This window comes from Rhipicephalus microplus, chromosome X, assembly GCF_043290135.1.
Source record: "Rhipicephalus microplus isolate Deutch F79 chromosome X, USDA_Rmic, whole genome shotgun sequence".
Taxonomy (NCBI): domain Eukaryota; kingdom Metazoa; phylum Arthropoda; class Arachnida; order Ixodida; family Ixodidae; genus Rhipicephalus; species Rhipicephalus microplus.
In genome coordinates, this window is record NC_134710.1 from 402,059,789 (window position 1) to 402,077,384 (window position 17,596).

At 45.5% G+C, this 17,596-nt stretch overlaps 1 pseudogene; it reads right to left on the reverse strand.

The window, feature by feature from the left end:
- Positions 1 to 17,596, reverse strand: part of LOC142775448 (protein tolkin-like) — a 327,993-nt pseudogene that overhangs the window by 126,238 nt on the left and 184,159 nt on the right.

Sequence of the window (17,596 nt, forward strand, 5' to 3'; positions counted from 1 at the left end):
ACGCCTTCTCGCATTATCTCCCTAAATTCCACAGCGTACCGTGCGCACAGCGCCATGGTATCTTAATGCGCGTGCCTTCATGCGGACTGCCACACTGACGTCAACGCTAGCAGCGAATATTCAGTAACATACAAGTTGTTCTATAGTTCTTTTTTCTTCTTTTCACCTTTCCAGCACTAAATGTTTGCTATCGATCTAATTAGACCACTGTTGTATTCAGTATTCTCATACATTTCATAAAAACACATCAGGTGCACATGCCGTTGTGGTATGATAAATGGAAAGTATTATTGTTTCAGAAAGCCCACAATACGGTGCAGTTTGTAAACGTTTCCCTGTGTCATCTTTAGCGACAGAGTAGATTGCCTATACGATGCATCACTTTTTGCGGTTAGTGACATTATACAAATATTCCCACGATTTGGCAACACGTCGTGATATAACCATTTCGTTACATTTTCAAGGTTATAGATAGTGTTGTGACCGGCGCCAGAGCGGAAGAGGGAGCGGCGCTCCTTTAATCTTCAAACAAGTAACCGAACGACCGGCTGCCTACTGTTAGGACCGGCGCCAGGTCTGACAATGGATCGGCGTTCCTTTTGATGTTCCTTTTTAGTCGCCAAACGGGTTGGCGGCCTGTGTCCGCCATGTATTGTTCCCCCCTGGCCGGAGGGTGCGGCGTCTTGCCGCCACGACACCGTGAGCAGTTCGGGAGACCACAAGTGCCGCTTCTTCTTTGGAAGATGACGGCGGCGGCGGCGGCCGGAAATCGTCCCGCTAATTGAACGAGTCGTTCGGCGACCATTTGAAGCTTGTTTACGGCGGCCCTTTCGATGGATGCAGTCATCAACTTCAGACCCCTCGCCCAGCGACACCCCTTGACGAGGAGGAGCCACGTTCGTGCCACATGGCCGTGCAGTGACCACGCTTCAATTTTGAACGTTCACGTGGACCGTGCGTGCTCGTCACCCTCGCGGGTAATGTGTGATCCGTGGTTGGACGGTGCCCTCTGTACGCGGTCCCCGATCTAGGGATCTGGGGAGGACAGACCCTTTATAATGAGCCCCCACGGCTCATTCGTGTGTGCTTTTTTTCGAGAGCAGAACCGAGCAGAACCATGTAGAACCAAGCACCATGTAGCGCTATGTTAGGAGACATGTAGAGGCCTGCCACGTTTGAGAGCTCACCGTGTAGGGAGTTCGCAATGTACATATTGTAAATAAACCCTCTTCAAGTCTCTCTTCCTCCTGCCTCGACAACTTCATCCCGGACCTCCGGTGTCTGGAAACCCCGGTCGCAACAACTGGTTGGCAGCGGTGGGATACGAGTCTGCGACGGAGAGCGACATGTACCGGAGGCCAGCCGAAAGCCCTGGAACTCGGCGGGATCGAAGCAGCGTACCACCACCGCACGTAATGGGGTGAGTGCCTGGCTTTGTGCTTGAGATATATCGAGTCTTTTAGCCTAAATTCGTTAAAAGATAGATATAACCAACAACTGCCTGGCCACTGTGGTTGTTATCTCAGCACAAGGCAGCACTGGATGATTATCTGAGCAAGTACGCTAAAGCAGGAAAGCTTAGATGATTCAATAGGAACAAGGGGTAATGTTTCAAAATTTCTAAGGGTACGTTGCGGGTTAAATTTTAGGATGTTGTAAAAAGCAGGAGTGAAAAATTAACAAGAAAAAGTAGAGAGGGATGTTGGCCACGTAGTGCTACTTGGGTGCTTAAGCTTGTGGTCTCCGCTGTGAGATTTGCCAGGCTTCAATTTCTCTAGACCCAGAATTGAGGCGCTGGTGGGTTTGTGTTTTGTCACAGCTGAGCCAAAGCAAAGTAGTCGCCATGGATCTTACGAGATTGACGAGAGAGAACCTGCTGAACCTGTGTTGGGATCTGGAGCTAGATTTTAATGATGATATGCCTGCTTCTAAACTCCGCGAAGTGATTCTCGAAAGCAATAGTGACAATGAGGAAATCGAGCACTTCGGGAATATGTACTTATTGGACCAGGAGGAGGAAGTACAAAGGGCGCAAAGAAAGGAAAGATGGCGCCAGGAGGAATTGGAAGCTGAGCGCAGGCATGAAGAACATATAAAAAGGATGCAGGAATTAGATGAAGAGATAGAAAGGCTTAATTGTGAATTGGTGGCATTGCAGCAGAGTGGTCAATCCATAGATGTAGCGCACGAACGGTGCGATGTAGCGGCGGTGCCGTTTAAGACCGAAGCGAAGGCTACAGGTCAGACATCTGTAGATGTAGCGCACGAACGGTGCGATGTAGCGGCGGTGCCGTTTAAGACCGAAGCGAAGGCTACAGGTCAGACATCTGTAGATGAAGTGCACGAACGGTGCGACGTAGCGGCGGTGCCGATTAAGGCCGAAGAGAGGGCTACGGGTCAGAAATTTGCAGATGTACCGCACGAACGGTGCGTTTCAGCAGCGGTGCCGTTTAGGGCCGAAGAGAGTGCTGCGGGTCTGATATCTGTAGATATAGCGGCGGTGCCGTTTGAGGCCAAAGAGAAGGCTGGTGCCTGTAAGGGAATGGAACAGGTTTTAACCCATTCTGAGGGAAAAGAGCTCGCGGTCACAGCAGGGTGTGAGGGTTCCGTGGTGGGGGAAACGAAGTTAAGATTAACAGAGTGTTCCATCGAACCTTGCAGCCCTGTAGACCATGTTGATGAGCGTCAGAGGCGGACGAAAGGCTCCAGGTTTGGCACCAAGGAATGTGCCAAACGGAGAAAGCGTCCGAAAAACAGAAGCGCGGCAAGGCTCGCGATCAGCGCGGCGCGTTTGACGAGGACCTTCAAACGGCGTGGCGGATTTGCGAGAAAGGGCCCGTTGTCTTCTCTGACTGGCTTAAATCGCAGGCGTCTGAGCGGCCGGAGAGTAAGGAACAGAAGTGCGCAATCTACGCGGCCGCGGTCTTACGATGAACTGATAGGCAATCATCAGGACTGGGCGCGCGAGATGGCGGAGGAGCATATCGGTGATGAAGAACGTCAGAGTAGGACGAAAGGCTCCCAGGTCCGCACAAAGAAGCGTGCACAGGGGAGAAAGCGTCCGAAGGGCAACAATAAGGCAAAGCTCGAGATGAGCACAACGCGTTTGAGTAAGGGTTTCAAACGGCGTGGTAAAATCGCGAGAAAAGTGCCGTTGTCATCTCTGACGGGTCTGTATCGTGTGCGTCCGAACCGCCGGAAAAGAAAAGCGCATCGTACGCGGCAGTGTTTGAAGGATAGATTGCTAGGCAATTATCCAGACAGTCCGCGCGAAAAATCAGATGAGCATGTGGGTGCTGGTGAGCATCAGAGATGGGCGAAAGGCTCCGTAGACGGCACCAAGAGACGTGCAAAACGGAGAAAGCGCCGTAAAAACAGGCAGGCAAAAATCGCGACGCGTTTGAGGAATGTATTCAAATGGCGGAGCGAAATTTCAAGAAAGTTGCCGTATCGCAAGCGTCCAAGCGGCCAGAGAACAAAGAAAAGAGAAGCGCATGGTGTGCGTAAGTGGTCGAAGGGCAAGAGACCCTTCCGTTGTTCTCGCGGTGCATTGGACGGGGTGCGGGGCAAAAGAGTCGGTGGTTTTCGAGGGGCAGGAAGCGACAGCAAGTCGGCTTCGAGGAACGTCGCGGGGTTCGGTAGCAGGGCGATTGACGCGTGTTGTAGACCCCGTTTCTCGAGAAAATCGTTCCGGGCGCGACCACCGCGAGTTCGACTCAGAGTTGTTGCGAACAGCTGTTAGCCTCTCGGAAAACGTCGACTCGGGACTGTTGAAAGGAACATTTTGTTTGTTTTTGTGATTTTGTAAATAACTCGTTTGTACTTTGTTTTCGTTAGCGCTCTATCATTTTGGTAGCCTATATACGTTGTATAGATCTATTGGAAGGATAGTGACACGCATTAGAGCGTACAGAATTAGGCGTTTGTCATCGGCACCGGAGTTGGTTTGTATGCGTCCGAGCCGCCGGACAAAACGAAAAAAAAAAAAAAGCACGTTGGGTAGAAAGGCAGACCCTTTCGTCGCTCTATCGACGGCATGTTTGATGGACTGCGGGAGTGCGAGGTACTCAGCGAGAGTAAGAACGCAGGTTGTCAGCGCAGAGCTTTGCGGGGGTCGGAGGCGAAGCGAATGGGTTTTGCCATTGTTCCATTTCCCGTTCGCCTAGAAAGACCCACAGGACGCGACACCGCGCGTTAGTCCCAAAAAGGAGTAGACATCCGTGAGCTTTTGACGATGGTCATTAGTGGATTTATTTTGTTTTGAAATTTGCTTTTGACTGTTTAAGTTGTTTTGGATTTTAATGTGTTTTTTTAAGAATCTCGTCTACCAAATAGTGTTCAGGTAACACAATTTTGGTTTTGTTCATTTCTTGGGCGTTGTACGTTTAGCTAAGGTAAGCGTTGTGCGATTGCATAAACGACACGCATAGGAGCCTGCGTCATGGTAGATACGTGTAAATGAGCAGGAGCAACGTTATGAACTAATTATGACTGAGCGTAGAGACGCAAAGTTATTGCTTGCGAGATTTTTCAGGATTCATGCGAAACTTTTTTTTGTTGTTCATTTAATGTTTTGTTCGCATGTGTCCGGTGTGTAAGAAAAGCTAGCTCGTGAGTTTATATGTATGCTTTGTGAAAGTGGCAACAGCAAGGGAACGGTTAGGTGGTATCTCATCCAGGCAGGAGCACTGTGATGTGCGTTTGCGGATATATAATAAAGATGTTCCTAATGCAGGTGCAGCACGGCAGTTATGCTTTCGTCTTCTCAAAAGGAATTGACGACTGGCTTTGGCGGCACTAAATTTCGGGAACTAAAAGATAGCGTGAAGTAAAATGCTTTATTTTATGAGTATGATACCTGGTGGGTTACGGCGGATTGCTCACGCAAGCACTCGGGTATGCCACGGTGAGCGCATCACTTGACAGTTAGTTTTCTTGAAAGCAGTTTGATGGGAAGATTATTATCGGATCGGGATTAGGAGTTTTGGTGAAACCTCAGAGAAACGTCCCGATTGCTGCTTTGTGTTTGGTAATACCGCTTAAGTAAGGTTGCTTTTGGATAATTTGTCGGACTCGACGTGTCTCAGTGCGGGCAGGGTGCTCTCCCGTGCCTGTGGTGGTGTGTATGAATGCTTTTCCCAGAGGGGAGCCACAAGGAGCGAGAGGGAAAGAGTCCTTGGCTGAGCGTCATCAGCAGTGGCCTGGAAGACAGCACTACACAGCGACACTTCGGGCAACCTGTGCAGCTGGTCACCCTCAGGTCGCTTCTCCCGCCGGCGGACGAGCTGTTGTGACCGGCGCCAGAGCGGAAGAGGGAGCGGCGCTCCTTTAATCTTCAAACAAGTAACCGAACGACCGGCTGCCTACTGTTAGGACCGGCGCCAGGTCTGACAATGGATCGGCGTTCCTTTTGATGTTCCTTTTTAGTCGCCAAACGGGTTGGCGGCCTGTGTCCGCCATGTATTGTTCCCCCCTGGCCGGAGGGTGCGGCGTCTTGCCGCCACGACACCGTGAGCAGTTCGGGAGACCACAAGTGCCGCTTCTTCTTTGGAAGATGACGGCGGCGGCGGCGGCCGGAAATCGTCCCGCTAATTGAACGAGTCGTTCGGCGACCATTTGAAGCTTGTTTACGGCGGCCCTTTCGATGGATGCAGTCATCAACTTCAGACCCCTCGCCCAGCGACACCCCTTGACGAGGAGGAGCCACGTTCGTGCCACATGGCCGTGCAGTGACCACGCTTCAATTTTGAACGTTCACGTGGACCGTGCGTGCTCGTCACCCTCGCGGGTAATGTGTGATCCGTGGTTGGACGGTGCCCTCTGTACGCGGTCCCCGATCTAGGGATCTGGGGAGGACAGACCCTTTATAATGAGCCCCCACGGCTCATTCGTGTGTGCTTTTTTTCGAGAGCAGAACCGAGCAGAACCATGTAGAACCAAGCACCATGTAGCGCTATGTTAGGAGACATGTAGAGGCCTGCCACGTTTGAGAGCTCACCGTGTAGGGAGTTCGCAATGTACATATTGTAAATAAACCCTCTTCAAGTCTCTCTTCCTCCTGCCTCGACAACTTCATCCCGGACCTCCGGTGTCTGGAAACCCCGGTCGCAACAATAGGCTAGGAGCGACACAATGTTGCTCATGGTATGCCAGAAGCAGTTACAGATGTTACACAACTCATTCTTTGAAAACGCTTTCTAGGAAATTCTCACAACACTGCAGATGTACCATGGGAAGGTACTAGATACTCTCTCTATATATGAAGAGAATAGGCTATACGAAGCATATCTAGGTGACGCATTCCAAGTGTCTGCGCCGAGATGTGACGTTGTCTATTGTATCGTAGCGTGTTAAGCGCTAGATACTACAAATCGAGGACACATTTACGTTGAAAGCAAAACGCTGGTAAAAAACCATGCTGGTCGCTGTCTGATATAGCGGCGTAGATCGAAGGAATATTTAGTAAGCAGTACATTTGTTTACATTTGTTTCAGAAATTATATGGGTGGCTTAAGCTAAAGTATGCAGCAGATTGAAACCTTTGTTTTCTCGACCACTCCATGTACAGAATTCAATTAGGCGATCTTAGTTCCTGAAATACCACCACCGGCTACTTGAAAACCCTTTGGGGCGTGTAAAGAGTGATCGATCACAATTTAAAATTTTTCGGGCACGAAAACTTCGACGCGCGTGGGTGCTTCAAAACTTGGGCCCTCACTGACTTGATAGAAACAAAATTCTGCGCTGTAAACCTCCCACAGCTGCAGGTAACGCTGAACAACGTATAGTTTGTAGATGCAAGAAAAAAAAAGAAAAACGTTTTTTTATGTTTTTGTTCTTCTCGATAGCGTTTCTTACTTCAGTGGTAATGTTACGACCTTGCTTTTAAGGGTTAGAGTATAGTTCTCTTATTCGGTGTATGTAGCAGCATCGTAACATTATTCTTTTAATAAATAATCCTGAGAAGTCCCAAATAAAATTCAATGTAGTGAGGAGGATCAGCAAAGGGGCGCGCCAAGATCGCGTTAAAGTCTAGCTTATGTCACGGTTAATTTTGCCATAATTTGGCGCTTGATAAACACGTTAAAGTTTAGCTGCTACGCAGACGCACGAATCCTGTTACAGACGAATATGTTTGAGACCGTCTGCACAAATTTTAGTATTAACAGTGACGCGATTGCAGATAGTGTAAAATTTGGACGGTGCATTCGGAAGACAACGTTAAGGTGTGCATAACAGGAGATCTGTACGACCACAGTTTTGGTAACGGAAGCACACAAAAATGGAAGCACACAAATTATTGTGTGGTAACGCACAAAAATCTATACTGCCTCGATAAGTAGAGCGCAGGAGATACGAAAAGTGATGAAACCTCAAAGTGGAAACTTCTGCGTTGTTAAAAAAAATCTGAACTGACTTCGACACAAGCGTCTTACTCTCGAATTGCTAGTATGGGAATTGCTGAAAATTTGGGAATGTAGCCCTATTTTGTAGGCAAATAAGCCATGTTTTGCGATGCCACCTAAAAGGCTCTTTTTGCTAAAGTAATTTCTTTGAGACCAATGCTGCACCTTAAGCTTGCAGTGGTGTTTTAGCACACAGCGAGGTATTCGTGACTAAGCTGCAGGGCTTACGTTCAATTCTTAGCGACGGCGACCACATTTAGATGGGGGCGAAATGCAGGAACCCCCGTTTACTTTCAGTTTTGTTCACGTTAAAGGGGCCCTCTAACACTATTAAAGCCCTCATGTTTTTTTTTAATTTGTTGGTTGTGTAGACTGAAGCACAGACACACTGATTCAGATAAAATGGCAGTAATAACGGCACGCATTCTGAAGTTATTCGATTTAGAAAATTCAAAAAACAAGAAAAACATGCCGACCCTCAACTGGACATTTGCGGGGTCACTTGAGTAAGTTTCACTCATCCATGACGCCGGAACGCTGCCCCCCAAAAAATAAGCTCGAAGAGCTCACGTAGGGGAGGCTCACACACCATTATTACTTGTTTTTTTTTTTTCAAAGTATTGTTGAGCTCGTGCCTGACGCCTGGCTTGCCAGTACGAGAGCAATAGCTGCTGTGTCAAAGCGAGATATTTTCTGCAACTTACAGAGTCGCTCCTTCGTTTTATTTTGAGAAAGGACTTGTGAAACGACCAGTACATCGAAGAGCTGTTGTCCCTTCGCGCGGTGTTCGGTGAGCCGCCCGACGCATAAAGATGGTGCACTGCACCCCTTAAAGAGCGCACGTGTGGAAAGAGACAGCTCGCAAACTCCCAAAAGCAAGAGGGACGAAAGAGAGAGAGGAATATTTCGTTAGGATATCTGACCCGCACAAGCCAAAAACCAGTGACGAAACGGCAGTCAGTGTCTCTGTCATGCTTTATAGTCACAGTGACCTCTCTGTTTTATTGTTGTTGTTGCAGCGTCTGTTCCAAGGCTGGATGAAAAAGCACAGAGATTAAAAATGAAACAGATCTGTAACCTCAGTTTTCATCCTACACCAAAATCGCTTCTAACGTTACATTTATCCAATCATATGGCGGCAACCTTTCAGCTTCATTTCCGCCCGCAAAGTTCTGGCGAGCGCTACTATACGTGGTCATGTGGTCAGCAGCGATGCAGCGACATTATTGCGTGATTAAAATACTAAATAATTTGATATCGGCGTTTACACCCATAGTAAATTTATTTTTAGCTGTCGGTCTATGCAAACCACAAATAAAACATACGTGCTTCAATAGTGTTGGAAGGGCCCTTTTAAAGAATGTCGGGTAGTAAAAAAAATCTACAACCCACGATAAGAACAAATTCTTGCTGTTGTGCGCAGCGCAACACACACACGTGCACGCGTACAATGTCTTAAGAATTATTTGTAGGAGAAACTTTCAGCCAATCATTATGCAGGGAGAGAAAGATAACGAATGAAAGCCAGAGAGGTGAACTATAAGAAGGTTCCGCTTTGCTACCCTGTTCATTGGAAGGGGAGAGGGGATATAAAAGAAATAAAGAGAAGCGCATGTGACAGGAAGTGACAAAACAAAGGCAAACAAAGATACGACTGCAGCACCAATTGAGTAATACACAGCAACATTATCCTGCCACCCAATGACAATGACCAATTATGAACAAAAATCTTCGCGGATTCGTCCCCTCTTCCATATACACACAACGGAATCTGTGCCTTATACATGGTTTCCGCTGTCATGTGACCTTATCTGACGCATCAGGTAGCAAGAGTGTTGCTTGTTGGACAAGTTGGTACACCCTGAAACTCGAGGAAAGCCACTAAGACATCGAAAAAGTAAGAAAACCGAGAGGCATGCAGAAGCAGAGACAGTGAACACGGAGGTGGCTACTAACAATCGACGTTTATATCGTTCACAGCTCATGCTGTACACGTACTTCTAAGATCTTTTACAGCATGCGCAAAAGCACCATACTAAATCCCTGCACCTACCAATGTGAGTCAACACTGTTTAAGAAAGTCGCACTCTTTCCGGGTCAAAAACACACAAGCTACGCTTACGCATTTTCCAGGCCAAGTTTCCAAATGTGGTATACAGTAAAAAAAAAAACCAAGTATTTACGGAGTGGTTCTGTTACACAAACGTAATCGTCACATACTTAGAGTACTTTCCTCCTGTTATCCCCCCGATTTCGGTACTTTGCGGTCGTGAACGGCACGCACATTATCAGTGCGACATAGCGTTCCCGACAGGAAAGTGGCCAGTGCCAGGTTTTCAAGGAAAGAAACGCGAGCAAGTAAGATGACCATTATTGATGTGTAGCAGAACTGCTCCCCGACAACTCCATTTTTTTCTTAGAGTACTCATCTCAAGCAATTATTCTTGACGCTGCATCATGGTGGCCTTACCTACTATGGAGCGGAAATGTTGTAGGCCGGTGTGCTCAGATTTGGGTGCACGTTAAAGAACCCCAGGTGGTCGAAATTTCCGGAGCCCTCCACTACGGCGTCTCTCATAATCATATGGTGGTTTTGGGACGTTAAACCCCATATATAAATCAATCAATTACCTACTATGGATAGACATAGGTGTGCAACCGCACTGCTTAATTATGTTCAGAAGGTTATTACCAGTGCCAGAGGGTAGAAAATTGGCAAGCTCCCGCAAACGAACGTTAAGGCATCGACCTGATTTTCCAAAGTGTTGCTTATCGCAAAAGTCGCGGAGTTGAATCCCGGCTGCGTCGGCTGCATTTTTGATGGAGCTGAAAATGCTGTAGGGCCGTGTGCTCAGCTTTGGGTGCACGGTAATGGACCCCAGCTTGGCGAAATTTCCGGAGCCCTCCACTATGGCGTCTCTCATATAGATACGATGGTTTTGGAACGTTCAATCTCACATATCAATCAATCAATTGCTTATCGCAACTCAGCGCAATGCTATACAACAAACTTGTGCCCAATGCCCAGTATTTTATGGCATGTTTCATTTCGCAAAATATGCTTTGTGTGCCGAGTTGTGCAACCTTTGTACACACGCCCGCGAGTTTGCTTGGTGAGCAGGCTTTGCAAAATCAGTTTGCAAACCAGAGTCGTTTTTCTTCTCAACCAATATCACTGAAGAAGGACCGGCATATTCAGTGACGAAAGTATGCGCTCGCTGCCGGCACGTGGTTGCCTAAAATAAGCTACAGCGGCAGACGCCGACCTTAAGATTCCTCGGAATATTCAATTTACAAAAGGCACGATGATATCGGATCGTGAAACAGTATTTCCTGCGGCAACGCTCCAGCTGCACGAGACGACATCCCCTTGTGAACCCGTCATAAAGACGGATCTTCCGACGGCGCATCAAAGTTCGCTGTACAAATGTTCGTATTTCATTTCTTCTCTAATTCCCTGTCACTGGGGACATCTGAACATGGCGCCATCTCTCAGTGACAGAAATGGCAGTCTGCCTTAACTGAATGGGATATAGGGGACAAACAATTATATTTCTTTAAAAAAAGCTAGTTATCAAAAACGAATGCGGGGTATATGTTTAATACAGATCCACTGGTACATTTTGTTGAAATCACAGTATAGCATTACAAAGCGTGTGACTTCCACGGACAATTGAAACCCACTCATAGAAACACACGGGATCCCATTGTTAAAGTATAAACATTCTTGAAAACCACGTGGTTTGTAGTGCGACACTGCAACTTTGCCAGACTGTTTGAATAAGTCTGCTGTATCTCTCGCCGTTACGGCTGACGATAGCACTACGTTCAGACGTACCCAAATTCTTGTCATGCCTAAAAAATAAACCGTATTCTATTGTATTTGGCATTGAAAGGTATGTGCAGCTTGTTTGGATGAATCGTTTTTCAATCAGACTGTTTTCTTCCGAAACTGACTCAGTACAGTGCTCTCTCATCGCAACGTATATGTGATACCGTTGTCTTCGACTTTGAATTGAGGTTATAGGTGTAAAGAATCAAATAAGTTACTTTAGCACTGCTGTGGGCAAAATATGAATTTGGTTTACCGAGTATAATAAAGACTTGCACATGTTAATGTAGGAAGAAGCGTTCGCGCACTCGAAGAAAAGAAAGCAAGAAAAAGTCACAGCTTTGCTGCAAAGCCGAAGCAATGAATGCGATAGCAACAAATAGGAAGGTCACGTGCAGAATGGCAACCAGATTGAAACGCGCCACGCGTTTGTCACGTACAAATGACCCCCGAATTGTATTCACAGGTACAGATGAACGCGAACAAGCGTTTCAGTTGTTACTTCGTTGTGTCTGAAAAGCGTACCCTTTTCGCAAACGAAGGCTATGCAACGATTGCAGTGTCCTTTGTGCGCTCGGTAACTACACCAGAATCGTTCCGACGAAAACCATAGGCTAGCCGAAACGTACGATCCCCCCCCCCCCTTGCAAGATGAGGGCGCGTGAGCGAGCGTACACCCTCTTATTCTCTACGCGGGCAAAAGTACGCGTGAGAGATGAGTGTGGCCACGCACTCACTGCGCCATCTTGCTGATAATGGTAAAGACACGATACCGCCCCCCCCCCCCCCCCCCGAGATGCCCGCCAACAGCGGTAAGTGCTAGATATGAATAGCTTTCCGCTTTGGTTGTGGCGGATATACCTTTCGGTGGCTCGGTGGTTAACGCCTCGCAATCACGACACGCAGGTTCCACGTTCGATTCTGCGTGCTGGCGTCTTTTTCTGTGCATTTTTATAGACAATATTTCTTAGTTTTTTAAAGACAATGTTTAAGGAGAAAATTTTGGTCTGTCTGTCTGTACACTTGTCTGTTCGTCCACCCTTAACGGTGCCCTAAACGGCACCAAAGTGGCCAAACGATTCTCCAAACGGCCGACCCCATCCGCAGCACCCACCAATATTGCTCAAGGTTCAGCGTTCATACTTGTGCAATTGTCATTTAAAAAGCAGTTATTGCGCATATCTGAGGCACCATAAAAATACGTCCATATCATGTATGTGTATTTCTACTAGAAAGGGCATACATAGGTAATTCTAAGGATCTTACGTTTATCACGCTGCGTTGACTATGCAACGCTTGCACGAAAAGGCAAGTGTTTCCGACGCTTTGCTAAGGTGACACAGTGGTGGCACCTATCCATCGCCTTGAGTTCTACACCTTATCACCTCAGACACAGGCGCGCGCGCAGCGCGCTCCGTTTTCCACGATAAATGCCAGATAGCGCTCATGTCTCATGTGTGACGTGACTTGATGCGCTCGTCCACCTCCGCTGTACGCTCGGGAACTCTAACTCAGTGTCTTCAAAATACCATTCACCGATTTTCTTGTGCAGAATATCAAATGAACGTTTTCTTCACTCTCTTCAGATGCAAGACTATTGTCTTTTGACGACATTTGCAGTGTAACATGCAGATATGGGGTCATTTTTTATTTATTGCGTTTTCATATATATAGATACGTATACATACACGGTGGATGACATTGACGCTGACGCCGGTGGCGAAATAAAGCCGAGAGTGCCCATATATTTGCTGTCACACTAAAAAATAACACATGCTAGGACTGTTTAAAAGAGCAAGTGAGAGTAACTCGCGACATTTATTTATTTATTTTTTTATTTATTTATTTTAAAATACCTTACAGGCTCTATTACGGAGCATAGAGTAAGGGGGGTACATAGGAAAGAATGCTAGTGGGTGATACCTCTGTCACCATACAAAGCAACTACAAAGCAAAGCAACTACAGAGCAACTAACACCTAATAAAAATACAAAGCAATTAATAACATTGGAATTAATAACAGTGGTTGCACAAATGACAAAGAGGGGCTTCAAGCAACAACAAGAATTTCCCAGCCGCAAAAAAGCACAAAGAACAAAAACAGAATTCAAGGAAGTTATACAATGCTATTGAGATAGATGTATCGTTAATTGCTCGCAAAACTTTTCATGATTAGTTAAATTGACAATGATGTCGGGTAGGTCATTCCAGAGTGCTATGGCACGAGGCAAAGCCGATGAATTGAATGATTTTGTTTTTCCAAAGATGCGTGTGATGCTTCGCTAATTGTGAAGTCGTTTATACATGCGCAATGGTGCCGTTAGTGGGAAGGGTGGTGGCCTGGACGCGTGAATATATTTATGAAGCAGAGACAGGAGGGCAACTGTGCGCCGTATGTCTAGATGCTGTAATGAAAGGTCATGTTTTATTTGTGTGACGCTCGAGGGGCGACTGCAAATACGTGAAATGAACTGTGCCGCCCTGTTTTGCACAGCTTCTAGCTGGTTAATGAGATAGGCTTGGAAGGGGGACCATATGGGTGATGCAAATTCCAGCTGTGGGCGAACAAAGGTTAAGTAAGCTTGTTTGCGGACGTTATTTGGCACGTTTCGTTGGTTCTGACGTAAGTATCCCAGTGTTCTTGATGCGTTTGCAGATATGTAGGTTACATGTGCCGCCCAAGTAAGATTAGAAGTGAAATGAACGCCGAGGTACTTATACGAAGTTGACCGTGACACGTCGGAATTATTTATGGAGTAATCAAGTTCAACAGTTAATTTTTTTCGACCAAAGGATATTACATTACATTTTGATAAATTTAAAGTCTTTTGCCATGCACCACACCAGTTGTTAATGAGATTAGGGTGTTTTTGGAGATCAAGGTGGTCATCGGTACTAGTTATAGAACGGTATAGAATGCAATCGTCAGCAAAAAGCCGTATTGACGAAGAAATATTAGTTGGAAGATCATTAATGTAAATTATAAAAAGTAGTGGCCCCAAGACGCTACCCTGAGGCACTCCGGAGGTGACATCGGAAATTGGAGAGGAAGAGGTATTAACCACAGTAAACTGCTTTCGAAAAGACAAAAAGTTACGGATCCACGATAAGGTTAGCGAATCAAAACGAAGTTCTGTTAATTTTGAAATCAGACGGGAATGAGGTACGCGGTCGAATGCTTTAGAGAAATTTAGGAAAATGCAGTCAGTTTGTAAAATATTATCCATATTGAAGTGAAGATCAGTGGTAAGTTCCAGTAATTGGGTGTCGCAAGAAAAACCTCGCCTAAATTCATGCTGATTCTCAAAAAAGAAGTTATTGGTTTCCAAATGACAATAAATGTGCGAAGAAACAATATGCTCAAGCATCTTGCAGCAAATGCATGTTAGGGATATGGGGCGATAATTTTGTGGTGAGTATCTATTGCCACTTTCAAATAAGGGAACTACTTTACCTATTTTCCAGTCAGCCGGCAGTTGTCCTGTTGATAAAGATTGCGTGAAGATGTGGTACAGGATTTTACTTGAGCATAATGAGGTGTTTTTGAGCACTTTAGAATTAATGTTGTCAATGCCCGAAGAAGTTGATAATTTAAGTTTTCCAATAAGATTCGCAATCCCTTCAGTGCTGACGGCAATAGGTTCTATGAATGTATAATCAAACTCGGGAACTTCTGGCACTCTGGAATGATCTTCACACGTGAACACAGATGAAATGAGTTCAACACTGAAGCGCTGTCTACATCTGATAGAGGCATATGGTTAGCATCTTGTATACTGACAGATGTGGGAGCATTGTGAGGGGAAATTACTTGCCAAAATTTTTTCGGATTAGTATTTAACATGGAAGGCAAATCGTGTGTAAAATATTTAGATTTCGCTTTGCTTACAAGAGAGCAATATTCTTTAAAAGAACCGTTGTACTTTTCCCAACTGAAGGGCTGGAAGTGCGTTTTGCATTTTTGTAGAGCCGCTTCTTCCTTGATCTATGAGACTTTAGCGTTTTGTTAAACCAGGGATTTTTATTGTCGTTAGAGATAGAATTTAGGGGAATATATTTATCAACCAAAGTAATGATGAACCAAGTAAAGTAATGAGTATCAACCAAGTATTTAATGAAGTAACTAAGTGTTATTTGAAGTAGCTTATGGTCACTGAAACCATCTACGTGCAGAATAGAACTAACAGTCTCATGAGCGTTAGTTAAAATTAAGTCTAGAATGTTTGTACCACGAGTCGGTTCCTTGACAACTTGAAACAGGTTATAATCTAGGGTTAGACTTACAAATTCCATTGGTTTGTGGCAGGTAGAAGTTAGGAGAAAGCAATCATACTGGGGAAAATTAAAGTCGCCGAGTAAGTATATATTATCAGGAGAGCATTGCCGAGTTGTGGAATCAATGGTTTTGCGCAGCTCTTCCACAAACGAGATATCCGAGTCGGGAGGGCGATAGCAGACACCTATCAATATTTTTGTTGCTGATGTGATGCATGCAGTCTATACAATTTCAATAGTGGAGTCAATATTGACGCAAAAGGATGACAGTGTTTTTTTAATAGCTAGTAGAACGCCACCGCCTCTTTTTTGAACGCGGTCATGCCTAAATATGTTGTAGGCGCTGTTGTCGGGGAGAAGCTCGTGATCGGGTATATCAGAATGAAGCCAAGTCTCTGTTATTGCTAAAATGTCAGGGTTACTATCTTTTAAGAACGAGCAAAGCTGATCGCATTTGTGTATAAGGCTGCGTATGTTAGTAAAACATAACTGCATGAAAGGTGACTTGTTATAGTAATCTGAACACTTGGGTTCCGTTGCGTTTGCATGCTTTCTTTGCTATGTTTTGTGAAGTACAACGAAATTCGTTGCGTGATCATACATGTAGGTCTCGTTATCAATGCGCAGTTTGTCCACTGACAACTTTATTGGCTTCTTTAAGCGTTTGGCGAATTCAATTAATTTTTTCCTACAATAACGTGTAGATGGCGAGAAGTCCTCACCAATCGAAAAGTCGATACCCTTTAGTTTATGCGCGGCAGAAAGAACTTTTTGTTTGTTTTTAAAGGAACGTAGTATTATTATGTTTTAAAGGAACGTATTCGACACGTATTATTAGCAAAGGTAGCAAAGCCGCACTAGAGAATAAAGAGTTTCGTGAATACAGCCCTGTCATTTTGTGTATCTGCAAAACAGCGCATGTTGCGCCAAGTGTGCTGTTTCTAAAACAACTTCGCTGAATTACATCAGGCAGAAAACCCGCATACAATTATGGAATTTGTAAGCTAGTTTTCATTTCAATCTTCTTTTCTAAGCACGCAGTAAAATGAAAAGAGCTGTCTTAAAGAGTGAGCTTATGAACCTGGCCCTACACTGTTTCGCCAGACCAACATTCAGTGCAAGAATCCTTAACAACGAAAACCCCAGATGCATATATGAAAGAGAAATGAAACGCAAAAAAAAGAAACGGGGTTGAGCTAGCCAATGCGCTATTTTGGTGACATTAAGACATATGTTTGCATTGAACGGGTGGAGGCAATTGATTAGGGCAATGCTGCACACAACGATTGACATACTCATTTAGTAAAGCATCAATGAAGTGGTGGAAGGCCCAACATAACGACTCGTTCTATATATGCCCCTGCTGATAAGTGCCTGAAACTGTTTTATGTCAGCACGACAGGTCTGCACAAGAAGCCATCTGCAGATAGAACGTGAAAGCTTAACTTTCATCGTTTCACTTTGTTCGGGATAATGTACCTATATACGAGATATTTGAACCATGTCTCAAAAACCTTGGCTGTATATATAATAAAAGCATTACCTGGGACCAAGAACAATCATGTTACAGTTATCACGTTCGATTAAGCACTATGGAGGATTGCCATAGCAATGTAAAAATAGACAAAGGTAAAAGGTTGAGAAATTCTTATGACGAAGTACATCGTAAGCTAAGTACAAAACACGCAATGAAAGAACGTGGTCAGTGAGTCATGCCGCGTAAGCGGTAACCTGAATGGCCAGTTTCGACTTGTCACTTGGCTGTCTTTGCCACTCGTTCTACACAAGCGAGCCTTTCTGTGAAATGTGCTTCTGGAGTACACAGTTTTCCCTAGGTATTCGCAGTAGCAGTACAGGTACCTTCGTAGTAGGCCCTGAAGCCAACGTGACCATTCTGGTTGGTCGAGGTCCGGTAGACGATAAGCATGCGGTACCCTGTGCTCAGCAGCATCTCCGGGATGTGTCCTGTGCCGCAGTACCGACCTGCGAACACAAGTACACTCATTAGTCAACACGCAAAAGATTTCGCAATACACAAGAACAAAATGACAGCGAGTAACGCAAATGGCGTTCACTGGAAAAA